This window comes from Passer domesticus, chromosome 5 (assembly GCF_036417665.1).
Source record: "Passer domesticus isolate bPasDom1 chromosome 5, bPasDom1.hap1, whole genome shotgun sequence".
Lineage (NCBI taxonomy): Eukaryota > Metazoa > Chordata > Aves > Passeriformes > Passeridae > Passer > Passer domesticus.
Window position 1 is genome coordinate 34,173,217 of NC_087478.1, and position 22,038 is coordinate 34,195,254.

At 38.0% G+C, this 22,038-nt stretch overlaps 1 long non-coding RNA gene across 3 annotated transcripts in view; it reads right to left on the reverse strand.

Moving 5' to 3' along the window:
• The window catches only part of LOC135300246 (uncharacterized), a 66,917-nt gene that overhangs the window by 38,969 nt on the left and 5,910 nt on the right, over positions 1-22,038 (reverse strand). For 2 of the 3 annotated variants that reach the window (XR_010362116.1, XR_010362117.1), the window contains exons 4-5: positions 16,997-17,111; positions 15,991-16,456 (exon numbers count right to left, since the gene is read on the reverse strand). This is a non-coding gene — a long non-coding RNA (uncharacterized LOC135300246). Of the gene's footprint in view, positions 1-15,990; positions 16,457-16,996; positions 17,112-22,038 lie in introns of those variants that run through there. The other variant, XR_010362118.1, reaches the window with a different exon arrangement.

Here is a 22,038-nt window from a genome sequence, read left to right on the forward strand (position 1 = left end):
TTTAGCTGGTTTTCTTTGCTCTTTATGTAGTAACTAAGCCTGTAGGGATACTGAATACAGATAGCTAAACAATTTTGGGTTTTTTAGCAGTTTATGTGTGCCCTTCAGTCTCTTAAAAAAGGCAAAGGGCAGGAGGCAATAAAATGTTTTACACAGAGAATCTGGCTTGGTTGCATAAAATGTTAATGTTGGAGTAAACCACCAGTTTGGCAAATAAAGTTAGCGTGAGGCCTTTTGCCTGGCCATTTACAGTTTTGTGTTTCTTCTCTTCAATAGGTTTATTTTCCTTGTTGCTACTTACAATAAACACTCTTGGCCAAATTTTCCACCCTGCTGCAGCATGTGACCACATTGGCACTAATGCAGTAACACTGGTGTAACCAAGGCAGAAGAATTTGCTCTTCACATTTATAGTCTCCCTTTCATCTGAGGGTATCAAAGAACAATCCTGACCAAAATCAGGTTCCAAGATCTAAACCCTCCAAAGCTTTGTGAGAGTGTAGAACCAGCCTTTGCAGTCAGATCCATTTCTAATCCATATTTAAGGTACTTCTGCCTTGATCTGAGAGATGTGATTGGTTACAACACTCCCTACACAGAATGGGAACCTGAAGTAAACATTGAGAATTATTAAAACCTGTGGCTTATTTCAAAATCAGCTTCTTGTTTAGAGACATAATTGTGGTTCTAGAGGGCATAAGCTCAAAACAGGTCTGAATATTTTATTTTCTGCTTAGTGGAAACCCAATTGCATGAATAGCTTTCCCTGAAAGGAAAAAAAAAGCCTATCTAAGGAATTTGAAAACTAAGTTCAAGTTGCCTGCAGAAAGAATTACACAAAATAAACTGTTACTATGAAACACATTATTCCATGCCTTCTAATCAAAACAGAGAAAACCATTTCAGTTCCTTCAGTCAATCAATCAATTCAGTCAATGTGATACATTTTCTGCAACGCTGAGAAACTAAACAGTTAAAAATACAGAAGTGTCATCACTACAGAAGAGAAATAATTCATAATTTTAAAAGAACCTGCAGTAGGGGTCATTTGGATTGAGTTGGCTTCCATTACAAGGGTTTCTTTAAAGCATGCCCTGTTCTGCTTAGGGACCCTGGCTTTGTCAGATACAGACTTCACCTGGGCAGATGGCTGGGCTGATCATAGCCTGTTTCAACTTTTGAGGATGGAAGTAACAGACTTAACTCTTTCTCCCACCTTGCAGAGGAAGCCAGGGAGGTCAGTGAAGTTTCCTATGACCATGTTCGTGAGCAGACACTAAACTCACAATTTTTTCAAGCTACTATAAATTTTATTTACTGAAAAAAAAGGAAATTGTAAAGATGAACATAAGCTGGGAAATGACTTAGTAGAAGTAAATCTTGAACTGAATTAATGGCCTTTAATTTTTCTCACTGATTTCTAAAAGCTGGGAGGCACAGAGGATGGGGGGGAGGAAGGGAAGAATAATTACAAGAAAATACACAGCTAAGAAATTTAAATACCCCAGCCTTAGCATGGCACAACACCCCTTCTCTACAGAGAATTCAGCTGTGAGGCAGATGAAAGCAAAACAAGATTTTTAAAAGCTGTAAGTCTGCTTATGCTGTTCTAAAGTATGACCAGAATGCTAATGGGGCAGAGCCAGGCTCTGTTTCATGGACCTCCCACTGAGTTTATGCTTCACGCACTACACAAAAAGACAACTTTTGCATGTTAGACCAAAATTAACTCTTCCTTTTCCTCTCTCTAAATGAAGGAAAGCATCACTATGCATGATGCTGCTGTGGGCCTGGGAATCCAGTGCCCCCAGCTGCTCTCAGCACCACCAGCCAGACTGTGAGGAGCAGCACAGCAATCAGCAGCAGCTTCTCTGCCCTCAGTGCTGCAAGCTGGGCAGTGCTTCCAGAAAAAGCATTTCCAGTCACAGGATTTCTATCTGCCTCATCACCCCTGTGAGCTGCTGGAAAGAGATTACTTCTTTGGCACAGGTTTTTATGGATATACAACAGGCAAGTCCTCTTGACAGAGGACTTACTTCACACTAAGGTGAATTTTAATTTTGGGTTAGAAATGAATGGATGTAAACCAACATAAGTATCACACACAGTCCTCTCTCAGAATGGGTGACTGAAAAAAGGTACCTATCTTTTTGCAGTCTTTTTTATGACTTAAATATCTGTTCCTTAACTACTTGTATTTTACAGGCTGAAATTTCTCATTGAATAGTTGCCAACAGGCAACAGCTACCTTTTTATTTTCTGTGTTTTATAAAATGACCCTGAGCTGTAAGCTCTTAAACCCAAATCAGCTACTTTCACAGATTTAGTGTTTAGAATTGGAGAGCAACCTAAAAGGTTGATGATAACTGTCTAATGATTTAGTGCTCCTGACAGATTAACTGCAGGTTCTCTGCTTTGAAAGGTGGGAGAGATTTAAAGGAAGTTTTAGGACCAAGAATATTCTTTTCAAGTTACTAAATATAATACATTTTCCATTTTAGTATAGATACATATAATTTTGAATAGTAGTAATATAATTGTTACTTGAAGTTTCCCCTGAGAAAGTACTGAACTATTGTATTCCCCTTTTAGAGCATTTCTTCTAACAAAAGAAATATGTGTACACAGCTTCTAGGTCAATAGTATTCAAAAGAAGGTCCCTGTGTATTTATGTAGCAACTGCCCTTTCTTTTCACTTCATTCACTTTACAAATCTCAGGTTAGTAAATGCTAAGAAGTGAAGATTTTGTGATATTTGAAATTAGATTCATTAGTTCTGACAAATAAAATTTACATGCACAGAAACACATATTATACACTCTTCTAACTTATTCCTTACTTCACAGAAGCAATAATGAGACCTGAACAAAATTACATTGGAGAAACCAAAGACCTCCAAACTTTCTTTGGAATAGCTGAGTCCTAAGCGTAGAGGAAGGAGAAAACTAATTACATTTGAGATCTGAACAGACCACCATAAACCAATCAGGCTTTTTTACTCAAAAGTGAAAAAGACACAACACATACCATAGTACAGAGCCTGAGGAAAGCTAAAGAATATCATCTTTTCCTCAGGGCCTCCATGCAAAAGCACACTAAAACAGAGGCACTAGTGTTCTCTAAAGACTTCACGCTGTATCCAGGAAGGATGCACACACTTAAAGCAAGGCTGAAGTTGGACCTGAGACCCTAAGTCTAAAATTGGAATCCAAATAAGATTCATCAACTCTTTCAATTGTTGCCTAATCTTAAAGTTGCCTAAATTTACACACATAAACACAAACACACACACACACACACACACACACACACACATATATATATATGACTAATTCTGTGCTTTTTCTGATATTTCCAGCCTATTTATGGTCAGGATCCAGGAAAAATATGTTCCACTAGCTTAAAACCTCTAAGTAACTAAATGCGACATTCAGACATTTAACATGTATTCATGGAACTGAACTTTCTAGACCCAGGAGTTGCAAGACATTGTGCTTATTTTTTCTGGTATTTGCTCCTGAGGTTGAAATAAGGACAAAAATCCAGATTTATCACTGTGATGTATGTAAATAGGAAGCACACAAACAGGCTTCTTCTTGGCTTTTTCAGGTCAAATATCTTGAATGCTTTTCTGGATGCAGTCACAGCTTCAATAGTATAGCCAGGGTGTAGTTTAAATGCATTTTGTGGGAAGTAAGAGATTGGAGAAACCAAAGACCTCCAAACTTTCTTCGGAGTAGCTGAGCCTGCCCTTGGTCATATGGAACTGTTGACTCTCAGTAAATGCTCTCCCACATCAACAACCCAACGTGGAACAAACTGCAGCGCTACACCATCACCTCCATGTCCTCCTGGCAGAACAAATCGGATGAGTACAGCCTGAACTCAAAGCCTTGGTGTGTGATGGCCAAGTTCCTGATGAGACCACAAAGAGACCAGGAGTGAAATGTTCATTTCAGAGTCCACTTGCCTGCATGCAGATTTGCCCCTCAAGACAATGGCCGTGATTTCAACTCTTTGAAGTCCTCAGATTGTTAGTCCTTAAGCTGTCAGTCAATTAAGAGAAGCAGATGGCTGTCACTCTATCAATAAAGGAGTAAACAAATATGCTGAAATTTGAGGGTCTTTCATGAAAAAGGTTCTAGACAAGCATCCAAGGTTGCAAGTATAAACCTTTTGAAGCTGTAAGCCAGATTTGTTCCTTCAGAAGAAAATCCAGATTCCTAATGTTTCTTTCTGGCCCTCTTCAGAAAGCTGCCTGTGCAGGTCTCTTGCAGATGTTTTTTTGGTTTATCCCTTCTCCCTATGCTTAGCACAGCTAACCCCAGCACTTAACACAGGATGTGGGATATAGTCTAGAATGCCAAATTTAAAAGTGCCTAATTTTTAAGTAACCCTTAAAAGAGTTGCTTAAAAGCAACCTTAAAAGTCCTTAGTCTCTGGGCTGAACTAATTATTAACTCTTGTGAAAGTACAAGTGTGTTCAAAGACGGTCTTTAAATAAGAATCTGTGAATAAATTCTATGCTCTTCTGTTTTGGCTTAGCTGGGTAGTGTCCACAGTACCCTGTGAGACTTTATATAGAAAAAGCTTTGAAAACCTTGCCATTTCAGGTCAGTAAGTCAGTAACCTATCCAGTACTTAAACTAAGGGAAATATATTCACAGAGTTCTTAACTGAAATCTATTTTAAAATTTAAGTAAAACCAATGCAACTTGTTTCTACAAGCTCAGGGCACACTGCCCTGCATTTATTCTGCATATACAGACTTCTCCAAAGGGAGCACAGGGCATAAGATCCCAGGTTTGAGAACAGTCTATTCCATATAATCCCAAACTGACTTGCAAAAAGGCCAGCCACTGTTGGTTAATGCCATTCTGGCTATGGGTTTAGTACATGCTGTTCCTTCTAATCCCTCATTGCTCTACATTCTTAATTCACTTGAGCACGGTGCATGCTCAGTTTTGGTGCAACAATCGTATTTCACCTATCATGCAAAATTCCCCTGCCATCACTAGCAGGCCTACCAGGAGATCTGGAGATATTATAGCACTCATTCATCGTCCTAATGAAAGGCAGCTTGGTTTGTTGCCTTGTCCCTATCAAAGTCTTTACACTGAAAGCCATTATGTGCCAGAAAGCAGGCACAAAGTGGACTGCCTTTATTTCACCAAAGAATAGGTGGCTGTATCAGAAGGGAGCTAAGGTGGATATAGCAAGAGATACATCCTCTTCTGTGTGTCACCAGTTGTCACTTGCATGGTCTGAAACCCAAATTTTAAGAAAGATAGAAATAAAAAAAAAAAATTAAAAATCTGATCACTTTTTGACTGAAACTAAACTCAAGTTTCATATGTGGAATTAGGAGACTTTCATAAAACCTTGTCTGGCCTTGGATGATTCTGAGGTATTTTTGTTGGGCCCCAAACTCTATAAACTAGTCACTACTAACAGCTTCCTTCTGTGAAAGGCTCTGGTTCAAACTACAGCAAAACTCAAAGGCTAAGTCCAAAATAAACAGTTCCTGTAAAAGTAAATTGATAAATAGCTCCCCTGTAATCATATAATTAGTGGTACAATGTGCTAACCGCTTTTGTGAAAGCAATTTTAATGCTTGCCATTCACATTGTCAAAAATATCATTGACCCAGTTGCTTAAAAACAATTGCTGAAATGAATGTTGGTCTCTGCTGTGGTTATTAATGCTGGGGCAGATCTTGCTGTATACAGACAGCAACAGATCCTTCACTGGTAAACATTCATGCTGTGTTTTTTTATTATTGCCTAGGAAAATTTGGAGATTGAAGCAGGGTGGCAAGATCCACATCTGGCCTGCTCCCTTATCCCCAGTCACTGGATCCACTAGCCAAACGTCCTACATACTGAGGGTCAGTAGCTGGTAGGAAAAATCATGCAACAAGAAATTCACAACTTTTGATAAGATCCAAAGCTTCAGTTATACAATCATACTTCACCGAACATTGGTGTGACGCCCTCCCTAAAGGCTTTCTCATCATAGACTCCTGCATTTACAAATCAGGTAAAACTCAGGGTAACAAGAGGGACTTAAAGGAAATTTGGCACCTTTTACTGGGAAGTAGAGATCAAGATGTTTAGAGCTATGTACAATTAGTTCTAAATAAATGTTGGAATTCAATCAACAGAACTCGTTTTAACTTTGTCCACAATCATCATCAAGACTGCAAAACTTCTGCAGTCTGCAAAATGTTTTATCTTTGTAAAAGCTCTAGTCCTTATGTGTGAAAAGAGTTTTTCACTTGCCTACCATTAAGTCAGTAACCATAGAACAACATTTCTCATTATGTAAACCATTCTTTAGGAAATAGACTAACTTTCATGGGCAACTTTCCTAACAGAGGCTGGAAGCCATTATTAAAAATCAAGGCTCTAACTCTTGTTGTTGTGATAGGTGCCTGCAAAAAAAATGGAGCAATTGAGTCAGAAGGATGTACCTGCAGTTCTTACTCCTAGACATGCACTAAATCCACCAAATGCAAGAGGTTCTAATGCCAGTACGGCTCACTATTTCACTACTAATACGAGTAAAAAGGGAAAAGTACTTTAGAAGGAATTCTTAACTGGGTGATTCTCAGTATAAACAGTAAAAATGGCATATAATAAGGAAAAAAACAGAATATACATATGTTAAGGTGTTTGGGATTGACTGATTTTACTTTGGAAATGAGCTCAGCTTTTAAAAGACTGAGAAGTACTTTTACAGGAAGATGTAAAGATTTTACAGTAACAACAGATGCCCAAATAGCAACAAAGACCTACACACAAAACTCCTGACTTGCAAGTAAACAGCTGTGCAGCCCTTGCCTATTATTTTCAGCTCTCAATTTTCAACTCCTTGCCTCCTGAGTTTACAAGAAAATTCTTTACTAATAAACCAATAAACCTACCTATAAATATTATCTTCCATTCAAATGTCATTTAACCATAGTTTGACCCAGATAAGTGACTCCCAAGCTTTCTTTATCAGCACGCCTAATTTCAGGACAATAAACCCAATTCTGGCAGATCACTCCCCATGAATGATACAGCTTCCCTGTCTGGGAAACACTAACCTTGATTGTAAGACTTATAAAGAATGAGCAGAAGTGTCACCACCTTCAGAAATAGGTGTGCAGTCAATATACCTTTGAGTTCTCAGTATAAATACAGACACACTTAAGTTCATAGGCAGGTACTCAAGTGTTCATTCGGCCAATCCGTAAAATAAGGACCTTTTTCCTACAAGTAAAGATAAGGAAAAGGAAAAGGAAAAAAGGAGAAGCTTATATTGTTACAGATATTTTTATTTCTAAACACTCACTAAGAACTTTGATACTTCAGAAATGGACTAGATGGACTGTAGAAATAATTGTGCAAAAAAATCATATCCAGGGCAACAGCATCAGGGTTTGATGCCTAAATAAAACAGTATTCTGGCATGTGCAGCTCCTGTGATGGACTTGGAAGAAGACAAACCAAATTTCAAAGGAATAGCAAGCCAAACCTATTAAATACAAACATGGTGTTGAAGCCAGTCATTCAGTCCTCTCTAGCTCAAATGCTCTTCCATAGTGATGGGGCTTGGAACCCAAGTAATAGCAAACAAAGCCATTTAGCATCGGTGGTGGAAATAAGGAAAATTAAGACTGGAGCTGTAAAAGCAAATGGAAATATGTGATGGAGGATCAGGATTGTCATGTGCTGTTTGTTGTGGAAAATACCTTGAAAGTAAGTTTGTCTATAAAATGGACAGTATATAAACTTTCACAAGAAAGACACTAAAAAAAATTTTTAATCAACTGGAAACACTGAGAAGGCTGGAATTTGGATTCGTATTCAGCCTTCCAATGAGTTCCATTCTACAACTGCTCTTATTCAGAACAACTCCTTTTCTACACGTCCATACTATTAAAAAGCACCATCATGCTTCCCAAAGACCTGGAGGCTGGGTGTCAGCTCCACTCACAGATCATAACATGCAAACACTGTAATTTTCATCCAGTCTCGACAAATGCAGCTCAGCACAGACCTAGGAATAGATGCTAAAGGCAAAACCAACACACTGTTACATTAAGCAAGTAGTATTTCTTCATGTTTGCTTTCTACTCCTTTTCTCACTTTGAGCACATACTGTCTTTTAAAAAAGTAGAATTAGAATCTACTCAGTCTTCATATTTCTGTACTTTTAAAAGAAAGCAAGAGTTAAATCCCTTCATGATACAGCTGTGTGGAACAGAGTAGAAGAAAACTTGATCATGTTGGGGAAGGCATGGGGAGAAGAGGAGGCAATAGTCTCATTGCTTTGTTCCGGACATGCAGGAAGAAAGACAAGATGCAAGGGATGTGGTTTATTTTGGCTGCAGCTTTATTAACTCAGCTCCTCTGGGAAGTACCATCAATAACTTGTACAGTACAGGTCGTCATTCTTTCCGTAATCATTCCCACCTGCTGGGGAGCTGCAGTTGGCCTCCTTTCTACCACCACTCCTCCCCTCACTCCTCCCACCCCCACCTCCACAGCTGGTCACCAGCTCACCACTGACCACCATATCCCCCCAAAAGAGAGTGAAGGGGCTGGAAGAGACAATGGATTCCTTGCTGTTACGGACTTAAGCAATTCTTAGTCTCAGCTTTTTACCTTTGTCCAATTCTTCCTTCAGTTCCATTTTATCACAGATTCAGATTGTACATCTGCCTTATGGAGGAGACAGCAACTAGGTTGACTGAGCTTGTACACCCCTCCATCCTGTTTCCCAGAAAGTTAACAGTGTAGATTTGTGGCTAAGCATAAAGCTGCTATCACACTCTGTGTATACAGACACAGCACAGCACCTCAAATAGAAATACATGCCTTTTACCCAAATTCTGATTATCATGGCATTCACAATTGCTGTAACAATTTGAAAATAGCATTTTAAATAGCAATGGAAGTGGGTTTTTACACTGCTCAGTGAAAATGAGAAGCAGAGAACAATCCAATTTCCAAGTTTTTTTATATACACATCAGAAGATCTCCTTCACTTGCACATAGTGTTTGGCTGTAAGAATGGATATGATACCTGCAAAGAGGGAGACCAGAGGGCTTGGAATGAGAGGGACAATGTGCTTCTCAAGCATCAAAACTGCACCTAAGGGAGGATGTGCCTACTGAGTATCTGCACACACAATCAATCCCTTGGGCTGTTCAGACATCAAGTCTATATGAAATGTGTGTCTGCATGTAGACCTGCTCCCCATGTTTCCTGGCAGGAATATGGGCCCAATGTGTGCAAATTCTGTGTGGAGGAATGAAGGATGAACAAATGCAGCAAGAATTACACTCCTACCAAAAGTCTGTCCTTTCAGAAAATAGCAAATATACAATCAAAAGCACACAGAAGAAAGGATTTTCTGATACAATGCCAGCCATTTATCAGGTAAAAGCCACAAAAGTGTCTATGGAAAATTCCATCTGGTATTCCAATGTTATGACTGTTGCGTCTTAAAAAGCAATCAGTCTATTTTTGTACTTCTGTTCGTCTAAGATTTTTTTTATTTGTTTTGGCAGTGTATCTACATTTTCTATGAATTATCAGTGAATGTGGGAAAGGCTTTCTAGGACCTTCAGTGCAATAAATGTGTTTGGAAATACTTATATTTCTTAAGCCATTAAAATGCAGTTGTAAGCAGTAGCTATGCTATCACTGCCATGTCATTTTAGATAATTATCTCCTTTCTACAAATAACAGCTAGTGCAGACCCACTGACCCTTCTCCCTTCTGAACTAATTCTCTTTTCTCCTCTCTTACTGCTTCAGTAACCAAATTGAAATAATTAAAAGCTATACCAGCTTTAGAGACAGTCTAAGACAAGAAATGGATCTAATCCCATTGACTTTAGAGAAAATGGGACATCAGTATACATGATGCTGGCTCCAGGAATACAAAATTAGAAGGACTTTGCATTTCTGCTTTCATATTTATTTATTTTTCACACGAAATTCATTAGTAAATTCAACTGCATAAAGAAAAAATGCATTAATAAAAATGGAACACATTTTCATCTGGGTTTTATGTTTCCTAAATTGATTCCCTTGAAAATGAAATACATAACTGAAACAGAAATTATATATTTATTGCTCACAAAAATATATCATGTGCAAGATGTTGAATGTTGAACTACTTAGAATGTTGAACTCCTTTGCATTTTTCACATGAAGTTGCATTATGGGAACTGATGGATCTTTTCTGGAATCAAGGGCATTTGTCTCTGTTCCCAAATGCAGAAGAATGGAAATATAGTATTCTATCATTATGCTGTGCTTGGTCCAGGTCCATTCAATTTTTTTCCTCATGTTTTGGAAACATACAGACATGAAAACCAATGTCTGCCTGGCCCAGCAGGAGATAGTAAAATGCTTCACAAACACCAGATGGGAGTTTAACAATGTTTGTAAAACATAAAACGCTTGAAGCATTCTCTACAAACCGAAAAACTGAGCATGTTTCATCTCATTATAAGTCTTTTTTTCACCTCGTGGATTTTTTAACATTTGTATTATAAGACTGACATTAACAGATCTCTGATGTTTAAGAGACCTAAAAATCAATTACTTTGGAAACTAATATTGATACAGATACTTATGCGATGTCACTAGTGTAAATGCTATGTAATCTTTATAATGTGACATGCATGGTCTCAATGCTGGAAAAAGAAAACAAACTATATTTTTGTTTCATTCTTCTATTAAATAACAAAGGCATTTGTGGGTTTCAAGATACTGTATTATGTTTATGTTTCTAACCATCAGATAACATTTTAAAAGTACAAAAGTAGACTGCCTATCCATCATCACATTGGAAGAAATAATAATGAGCTCCTACTCCTCCAGGACTAGGAATGCTGCTGAATGGAAAATTTAAGAAAGCTGCTTTTACCACAAGATACAAAATGATTTAAACTGAAATTGTCCAGGGGAGATGAGCCAAAGGCAGTGAATTTCTTATTAAAAAAGGAAAACATTTCAAAAGTATTGAGAATAGTTATTTAGACTGTTTTCTAATTTTCTGTTAGTTCAGTCTTCTTTTCAAAGCTATCACCTTAAAATGTATGGCAGGAACAGCTGAAATTCTATCCTTTAAAATGGAATTATATATTTAGAAACAATCAAAAAGAACAATTCATGTCAAATTAAGTTCACAAGTTCACAATTCTGAAATTTCAACATAGTGCCCTAATAATGGATGAACAGAACCATCACAATCTTGAAGGACTTCCCAGGATGGAAAATAATTTTAAGCTATATGAAACAAGTTAATTTTCATGCAATATCATATATCATATCATATCATATCATTCTCTAAAAGGAGAGACTGCTTGCTCTCTTAAACCCAAAGATAATCTGAATTAACAGAATAGTTGAGAGCATACTGTACAGAAGTATTTCTCTTGCTAAACATGTCTATGCCAAACAAAGGATATGCAGCTCTTGTACAATGTGACAATTTGCTGCCTCCATCAGACAAAGCAGTTATTCCAGGCCTAGATGTGTTGCTAGCATTAATCAGTGTGAGCTCTCCTGATCAAGGAGACCTGGTCTCCCCAGCTTGGCAAGCTACAACGCCATGCTCTGTGGCTCCTCTTGGATGCCATCTCCTGCATCCCCTGGAGCACTCCCGGGGAAGTGACAGCCAGTGACTCCAGAGAGCCTGAGCTCCTGTTTCTCACCTCCTAGCAGAATACTGCGAGCAAACAGGACAGTAGCACTGGCCTTGCTCTAGAGGACAAGAGGCCAAGTGCGACCACTGAGTGTAAATAGAAGGGTGGCTTTGTGTGAAGCAGGAATTCCAAAGCCCTGCAAGCCAGCAGAACTCAGATCGGGCAAACTCCCACCCACCCTAGAAGGCACTTCTGCATGGGCCTGGTGGCAACTTCAAGGGCAATCAGGGTCACACTGAAGAAGGATTAAACAGCACAAGATGTAATGGTGGAAAATAGCTTTTTTGGCTGCTTCTTCAGGAACTAGACACGTCATTTAATGCAGTTTCAGCAATCTTCAGCTTAGAGAACTAAGTGGTGGCAATGCAAAATAGCTTAGCTTAGAAATATTTAGCTCCAGAAATGCCTGTTGCCATCTGAAGGTACTCAGGAGAGTGTGGCAGTCTAGATATTTTTGCATCAGGTTTACCAGATACTCTCAGTTGTAATTTATATTTATCGTATAATTTTAAAGATGTGCCAAAGGAATTGTGGCCCCTAGAATATGTCCCTTTTAGTTGTGACTCTTGGATGACTTTATGCATAAAAGGGCAGGGTGTTGAATGAAGTAAAGCCACAAATGAGTAATGCATGGTCATCTTTAAACCAGAAGTGCCTTTAAGTATTTAGTGCCTTTAAGTTTCCCTATCCCTCTGCACTGCAGGCCAGATTTTCATAAGGTGAAGCTTGATAGCCATATATTTTATGAGCCTAACTTTTGCATCAGAAAACACTACGATTGCATCCTTAAACATAGCTTTATTTTGAGAAAACACATGGATATTTATGTGACTGAAGGACTAGCGAGGTCTTACTGAATTCAGTATGAACATTTCCACCAACTTCACTAGGATTAATGTCAACAGTAAAATCATATTTTCATTAAGAAATTAAAGATTTCTGTAGACGGTTGCATAAAACAAACAACAAAAGGATGGAGTCAGATATGTCAGGATGTCTGGCTTGCTTTGTGAAAATGCTACACTGAAGGTCATCCAAGAACGATTTCAGGAGAGGGAGTGCTGGCACAACATTTTTGTTATGTTTTTTGTAGAGTTGGTTATTCTATTAATTTCATTGTATATATGGCTATAGCAAGTGAAATGTTATGAATTATTAATTGATTATTTTCATTTTCTTTTCCTGTGGTGCATTATTGTATTTTCTGAGGGTTTCATGTGAAGTGCAGTTTGTGCATTTTGGTTAAACATTTTTAAACCAGTAACACTATCAGGATAAAGGAAAGCCAAAGTAAATTCTACTCATGAAAATTTTATTTTGGTTAAGTAATGTATATATATGTACACATGCTACACATTTGGCTGCATCCGTTTACAGACAAAATCTGCCTTCATAGAAATTTATGTGCTGAAACAAGGGACAAGCTTTAAAAGCTGGAACACTTCAATAGAGATCTTTTTATAACAATCCTATAATTTGAGTTACTCAGTTCCACATGTGGCACCCCCTTGACAACTACAGCAATTGTGAGTCTACAGTCACAGAATTAGGGATAGAGCATATAATCCTTAGTGATAAAGATCTATACAGTCAGTGTCCTGAAGGAACTCACATAAAACATATCTCACTATGCAGTCCTTTACTAAAATACTCCCTGTAAAACTCTGGTCTTGGAGTGTTTTTGTTTCACAAAAACCTTGTAGATTTTGTATCAATTTTATTCTGTTTACAAGTTAAAATATGTTCATGCTTCCTTTTGTAAATGGCACCCCTCCAAACTAGGATTGAAGTGTAAAAGTCAAAATAGATTTTCTCAAGTTTATACTCATCAGTATCACCAGTAGAAGATGCTTCACAGCTGAAGCTCCATTAGAAATGCTATTGTGCAAGACTGAAAATCAAATCCCACTCACTAAATTTGTTGTCTCTTCAGAAAAAAAAAATTAAAAAAATAAAATAAAAAGTAGCTAAAAGATACTGGCAAGGGCTGTGCTACCTTTGGAACAGCTGCAAGCATCGCTGCTCACATATGGCTGTAGAAGGATCTGCTGCAGGCTGTTTACCAGGGCCTGCCTGGTGCTGCCTCAGCTTGCATTCTGCCCTGCTCTGGCTTGCTTTGTGTGTCATTTTAGGCTGCAGGGTTCCTTAATCGGTGCCTCCATGCCTTCACAAACCCTGAAGAAGCCCATAACTATAGAGCATGAGCATTGTGGCCCTCAGGCTTACATGAGAATGACCCTCTAGGGACCACACTCATCCTTAACGTCAGCACAGCAAGCTGGCAAAGCTCAGCAGATAATAGAGGCAAACAATCGGAGGAAAAATGAATCATTTTTGGTGTACAATTACTGCAGATTTGAGTTTATTCACAGTCATTTTCCTCAGAATTGCTTACATGCAGAGAAGTAGGCTCTGAATTTCAGTGGGAAATGGGAAGCTGTGTCTCCCTTTACCTCCTTTGAAAACAGCTCTCTGTACATTAGTTTAGATGCAGCAAGGAAAAAAAGTCAGTTTGAAAGAACTTATTTTTTCCAATTTCTTTTTGGCCATGGATTACAGTTGATTACTTTTGCTGTGTGTGTATGAGTCCAGATGCTGTTTTTCAAGTAACACATCCTACCCAAGCTCCACATTATGACTCCATCCATGCCTAGAGCTTTCAACTATACTAAATTCTCATTCCTGCCTTCCCTTTCTCATCCAAAAGAGAGTATGAGGCTGCATGAGTCCTGAACTACGTCACTTTTAATGAACCCAAATGCTAACTGCCCTTTCTGTATTTAAAATTTTACATCTGGAAACAATAATAAAGTAACTTTGTAAGTAACTCTATCCATGCTACTTACAACTTAAAGAACATTTTATTTGTATTTCTATTTAAATAATTTGAGTAAGGTATCTGTGAGAAACTGGCTGGTTCTCCTTGTCTTGGCTGAAGGATGCAGTGCACACTTTCAACCTCCAAATGTGGTCTTTCTGTCTTTTCTGAAAGAAGTTACTTAGGAAAGCCAGTGGTGTTGGTTCACCTGCCTTCTTCCCTAAAACCTATTATTCATAATTTGAAACACCTACATGATAGCAGTAAAGGCACAAGCTACTGGCTGGGATTCAGTACATTTCAGCAAACATAATCCCATGTTAATATTACAGCCAACAAACACAATGTGCAAAAGAAATTATTTCAAAAGAATTTATGATTGCAAAGCAGATATACCTAATATAAAATGAAGCTAGGAAAAAAACCCTAGATTTCATAGGATGTAGACTTATTCTAATGAACAGTGCATGCTTCTCACAGGATTTTTTTCCAAGGCAGCATATGGAATATTTTTTCTTTTGCATTTTGTGATAGGATCAAACAAGCTAAAACAGAGATAGAACCAAGAGTAGGGTAATCATATTCATATTTTTACAACACATCTTGAAATCCAGGATTCATGTCAACAGAGTATGGTGTTCTCCAGTACACCAAAAACGTGCCAGAAAATAAAAAGTCAAATAAATCTAATGGCTGAAGCTGTGCTCCTTTTCTTGTTTCAGAAAGCAAGGTCTTTGATTCTTCAAGTGCATCTCTACTCTGCAGAACTATTTAATGCAGCCACTTGGCAATTTGCACAACTTGTGGATGTGGTGCTTAGGGACATAATTTAGTGAGACTTGGCAGTGCTAGGTTAATGGTTAGACACAATGATTTTAGGAGTGTTTTGCAATCTAAATGATTCTATGATTCTATGGTATGAGCTAACTCAGTTTTACATTTGTCCTGAAAGATTTATCTCAAAGCCAGCTCAGGTATATCAATAGAGAAATATAGATGCATGTAAAGACCCCTATTCTGTGTCATAATACAGCCCTTGTGAGTTAAAATTTCCACAGGCATAAATTAAAATTACCATAATAGAGTATGGCCTGAAGGATTGACACCTACAGTTATAGAGTTAAGAAAACTATGGAAGAAAATTATTCCCTGAACTTATATTCTTCTCAATATGAGCTCTACCATTCATAACTATATCCCACCTCAATTATTAGATTTTTTCCTTTGGTGACAGAAAAACGAAACCTTGAAACTTCACCCTTGCCAGTATTTTCCATCGTGTGACTCAAAGCCAGGTATAATGGCAGAGAAGTACCAAAGGTGAGGGTGCTTTCAAAGCAGATTTTTTTCTCCATTCATTGCCTGCACAGAGCTTAGAGTGGTAAATGGTGCCTTAAGGGCTTGAATGTAAGTGAACCATGCACAGCTATCTAACAAATGCTGTCTATATGGGAAGCTCCTAAAGTAATCACATAACAGCAGTGAGTTCTAAAAATCTCCAGTTTATTAAATCCATATATACACATAAGAAATATGCAGACTAACTATATCTATATTCTGTTGTCCTGGCAACATCTGGGTGCCTGCTGAGATACCAAAGATGCAGGTGGTTTGTAAATCTGAAGTATTCTCTGGTTTCTGTGTACTATCAACTGCTATCATGCCAATTTAAGTATCAAAAGGATAAAAAATTTACAGATGTGCTATTATAACTAAAATGATTTTTAGTGCATTTACATTATACTACAAAGTCAATCTAAGAACTGGTGTGGCAGGTGTTACAACAGCATCTGGAAATGGTAACATCAGCTGCACGCCTTTCTTCACTCTTCTGATAGGCTCCATTTGGGGCCAGAACTACCATAAATCCCATGGACTACGTTGTAGGTTCAGCATTTTCAGCAAGTATCCCTGAACAAAGCAACCTGTAAAACATACACTGACTTCAAAGCCAGCCTTACAAATGACATTTGCAATGCCAGTTCCTCCAGGTAAATAGATGAGTAACTTGCAAAAATAATCTCATGAGGTTTCTCCAAGTTACCTCTGTAGCTTCTGACTGTGATTTTTTTCTATTTTCTGAAAAACCAGTAAAATCAAAGGTATTGTGACCCGGCTATTTGAGGATACAGGACTCATCAGGACTATCATTATAGAACTACCAGAGCGTTTTCTAACCTTCCTTCTCATATCTGCATACCTTCTGGCTGGGTTCATCACTACTAATATGTGACAGATTTAGTCACTCAGTTTCTTAAAAAATTCAGAGTTCCTTCAGAATTGCCCCTTGTAGACTGGGCTTTAGTAACTCCTCAAAAAAAACCCATCTTGAAATATATCTCATAATAACTCTGGCATCATGTTTTCAAAGGAATTTTTCCAGAAGATTAGTTTAAAAAGCATGTGCTTTCTTTGACAGTTACCCTTAATGAAAATCACAGCACAGGCCCAAACACACCTCTCACCTGACATGTCCATGGTGGAATGATGGGAATCTGTTGTGTCAAGATGATCTCACTGCTTTTTCACATATAATTCAAACTCATCAGGTGAAAGACAAGCTCCATCTCCACCCATGGCCTAAAGAAATGAGAAGATCACACTGGACATTGGAGTGAGAGAAGGGAAGGAAACATTCACAAAGGTTAAGTTTAGCCTTCAAAGAACAGACTTTCAAACTGATTCCATTGTTAATAGGAGGTGAGCTGTAGTGGAGGGAAATATCAAGAAAGCCTAGATAACATCTTATACTCTGTACCATCTTCTCACTCTTGGTGTATTCTACACTGCCCTGCTTTCTTCTGACACTGGAAACTTCTCTTTCAAACAAATTATGTACTTCTGTTCACTATTTTGGGGGAGTAAGGAGAGTTCACATTCATCTGCTCTCTCTCCCATGCGGTGAACAGTTGTGTTGAGCAGGTCTGTGATAACTGTTGGTCACAATGAAGGGTGTTAAAAACATTCCCTGTCATCTGACTGTGATGCCTTTGCTCAGTGCAGAGGCATGTCAGGGACCGCTACCACTCTGTCTAAGAGATGATGTGCAAGATTGCTTGTGAAATGAGCTGTGTGGTTTTCCACAGCTTTATTAATAGATGGTAGTTAGTACAGGGGACATGTAGCCATTCTCCTTAATGCCCAGGGAGGTGCCCAACCTGCAGCCTTGTCCTCTGCACCTGTATCACACCTCTCCTCTAGGGAAGGCCTGCTGGTATGTAAAGAGTCAAAGTGCAGAAAAGGGACCTGGGCTTCTCTCTTTTATTTAGCAGAATACCATTTTCTACCCTGGAATCTAAAATGCCTTGCAAGATGAACATGGGGTTAAAAGCTATATTATACAAATTCTTTTTCAAAAGTTTAATCTTTCTCTTGCCTATAGAACAGAAACACAGAGCAATGTATGCTGGAAGGATTTCAAGAGGTTGCCTTGTTTAATCTCCAGCTCAAGGACCAAATTTATATTAGGTGTGTTATAGCTTATTCAGTTGAGATCTAAAAAAAAAAAAAATAATCAATGAATCTTGAGATAAATTATGCCCAAAACTTGGAGGAGGCTAAAAAGAGGTGAGAGTGCAAATATTAGTTTACTGCTGAGTTCCACAAAAAAAACTAGGATTAGTTAATCTCCAACCTCATTTCTCCATGTCTCTCTCCTCTCTTTTAGTATCTTAAATCACAGAAAGTAAAAACTTGTTTCTGTCTAGTATTTCCTTTTCTGGTCCATCTGATGCTCTTTCACCACAACACCACCGTTACTTCAGAGTGCCTGAGCATTTCAAATGCAAGTTTTATACTTCTGATTCATTTTGAAGATTATATCTAATCATCTATTAGAGACACTAGATTGAATTTTTGCTTCAAAGTGTAATTGGTTGAAATAAGCTGCAACTCGTGTCTTCTCAATTCTACAGCCCGGAACGCCTGGAGGCGAGGGGCCCAGAGCTCCAGCAGCAGCCAGGAGAGGGAGCTCCTGCTTTTGGCTTGGTCCTGTCTCACTGCCGGCGGGAGCAGGGCGAAAAGGCAACATCCAGCGTGCGGATTCCGGACAGATAAACTCAAGTTTTGATAAGACATGGTAGCCAAATTACTTTTTAATTCAAGCAGAAGTATCTATCTCTTGGGTGTCTGTGATTTTGGCAAAACAACAAATAAAATCCACAGCGTCTAGTAATAAGCAGTTTAAAAAATTGATTGGTGTGAATACACAGACATATGGGAAACCATTCAATTTCTTCAAGGAAAAGCTTGGGGATATGGTTGGAATCTATTAATTAGCCCTTGGCCTCATATGCCTTTTCATCTGTCACTTTTTCAAAAGTCAAACTAATGAATGACTTCAGCTACTGCTTCATCTTCTTCTGTTCAACCACAGCTGCAGACTCCCGTGCTGCAAGCAAATCTGTGCAATTATACTGTCCATATGAGGACTCCCAAAGAGGTCATACAATGCACAAGAAATAGATGTATTAGATATACCTGCAACTTTCCCAAAAACTAGTTCATCCTTGTAATGTGTTACTGAAGTCTAATTGCTTGTGCTGTTTGATTTTAAATTGGTTTATTGTTTTTTTTGGTTTTTTTTCAAATAGCCCTTTTGCAGCACAGTCTTTGTGTGAAAGCAACACTAAACATACTTCTCATGTATTATGGGTATGCTTCTACAGAGATTTCTCTGAACAGTTTCAATTCGCTTAAACACAATTCTAAATTTTCTAGGTTTTACTCTAGCAAGGTATTGAGATAGAAAGAATAACTTTGCCCACCAAATGTTATGGCACTACCACAAAAGCCTCTTTAATTCAGACAGACTTCAGGAAATAGTAAGTTGTATTTGAGAAGCATCTATGTACCTGTTATAACATTTTCTTTGTATCTGTCAGCTCAAAGCAGCTGTAAGAGATGAAATAACTCAGTCTCACCACATTACTCCAAACTTCTACACATCAAAATAATTTGATGATAAAATTAACTTGATGTTAAATTTAATGCAGTCCCTTAGATACATATTCTCAAAAAATCTACATTAAGAGTTCTTACTGCATAGAAGAAGCATCTCTTTAAAAATGCTTTTGGCAAAACTTTGCTGATATACTGCTGGACAACTGTAAAACAGGAGAAAATTCTAAACACCAAAGCTCCAAAATAAAATATATCATAATTAATTTAAATCAGTGCAATAAATCTGAATTTAGGATTTCAAAATACCTTTACTTAGTTGAACTTATGAAACTCTTGTTAAGTGGTTCTCAATTTTTAATCAAGTTGTTCAGAGTTAGAAAGCAAAAACTGTTTGTGTCAAAATTAGCAGTTAGATTTTAAAAGTGCAAAGAAATAGAAATACCACACTCTGAAGATTTCTGAGCACAAATGAGCATTACTAAAGAGTGGTGTCCAATTTGAAACCTGTATTCACCTCTAAATTCACCTGTAAATAATATGCTCCAGCTCTAAATAAAGTTTAATACAATGTTAATATATATACATATAATAATGCATAATAAACAATTTATCCTTGACCTCTGACAATGTATAGAAGGGGCAAATTTTGCTCTCTGTTACAAATGAGCCAAGCGGTAAGCTGTTGAGGGAACAGAAGTCTCAAGCAAAATAATAGGACAGTTGAATTCTGCTGTATGACCACAAACAACACAACACCCCTTCTGCAGTCTTCCTCTCCTTCCAAATCATTTCAACTGTAGTAAGTGCCCATGTCCAAATAAATAATCCCTAAAATCATTAGCCAACAGACCTGACATTTCTTACTTTTTCTGTAACAAGTTTTACTAAAATTCTGGATGAATACTAGTAGTAGTATTGGTAGTTGTTGTTATCATTATAATTGTTATCATTATAATTATTATCACTAAGTGCATTAAGTGTGTGTTTGTTTTACACATAAAGATATGCTTCCTGAAAAAGAAAACTCAGAATGGAAATGAAAGTGAAAACATACAAATACATTGCTTTTGACTTGCTATATTCAAAATCCATTTCAAGGGGCCAAAGTGAAAGGTAATTATTTTTCAATACCATGCATTGCTCCCTTCTTTTGTAATTTTCTTTCTTTATTTCAATTCTCAATTCCATCTGTTTTTACCATAGTTCACAGAAATATTTCAGAGAAAAATTAAACTTGACCAACTGCTCTTTTCTATACCACTGCTGCTACTGCCAGATTCCAAGTGGCATTAGACCAAAATGATAACTATTGATGTACTTTCAATCTTCTGTTTCACCAATCTCAGGGGCTCATATATTGAGCCAAATGCACATCAAAAAATATGCTTAAACAGAACATACTAAACCTGAGCTTTTCATATTAGTCCTTGTTTGTCAGTGTTTTGTGTATGTAACTTCTCAGGGTTCTGACCTATTGCAGCAGTAACACTAATTGTAATCATTGCCAGGATACCTTTGCATGATGATTTAACTATCCACAAATACATGAAATCACTAATGTAGGTGCTTTGAACCATTTTCTGGAGGAGTCTATTACACTTAATCAGCTTCAGAAAGATGCCCGGGAGATTAAACTTGGGTGGTAGAAACATTTTCTCCTCATATCCTTCTGTCTCCATTAATTGCTAAAGAAACGTAGCCAAACCCTCAGAGGCCCAAGTTGTTAACAGAAATAAATACACTGGCTTCCATGGTCCAGGTCCATATAAATTTGGATTTATTCCAGGCAGTCTTTTAAAACAAAACTCCTGCAGCTACTAGACATTAGGAAATTTCAGTTCTCGTGACAGCAGTTGGAGAGATATCTGAACCATCCAGCATGGGACACTGTAATAGCCTTGAAGAAGGTCTAAGTTTCCCTGGGAGATCTCAATGGACAGAGAAAAGGATTCTCCCACCTTGAAGCCAGAAGCCAGAAATTGCCTTGAGCAGGTACCTCTTTGTCTTCATTGATCACAGAGGAAGACAAATGACGCCACATCCTGCTCTCTGTTTTGTGGCAATGTTAGTGTCATGGGTCTGTGCTGCCTCTCTGTTGAGATGGGATTTATAAATATAAAACTCTCTCAAATAAGTAGCTTGCTTCAAAGACAAACACATCCCAAAATAAATGTGCCTGCCCTGAAGTCAGCTAACCAACCTTGCCAAGGAACAGAAGAGCAATGCAATGCAAAGCATGTTACAAACATGTTGATGTTATGTAAGGCCCCAGTTCTGACATTCAGTCCAGAAATATATCTCTACATCTTTCAAAAACGTTTAGCCCACATACATAGCAATTCATAGAGTAGTAACACTGTTGGGGTAGTGTTTGTAGAAGAAAGAGCACAGAAACGTGAGAGTTGTGTATTTCAGCTGACTGAACTTACTGCAGATAACAAGGCCTCTTGCCTCTTTCTCTTGCAAGTTTTTCAAGGTGGGCCACCTTCCCTCCTCTTCTCTGTAAAGACCTCCCTGTCATTCCCCTGCTCTAAAACTCCTGTTTGCTCTGAATGTCCACATTCTCTTCTTTCCAAATACATGGGTACATCCAACTCACTCTCAC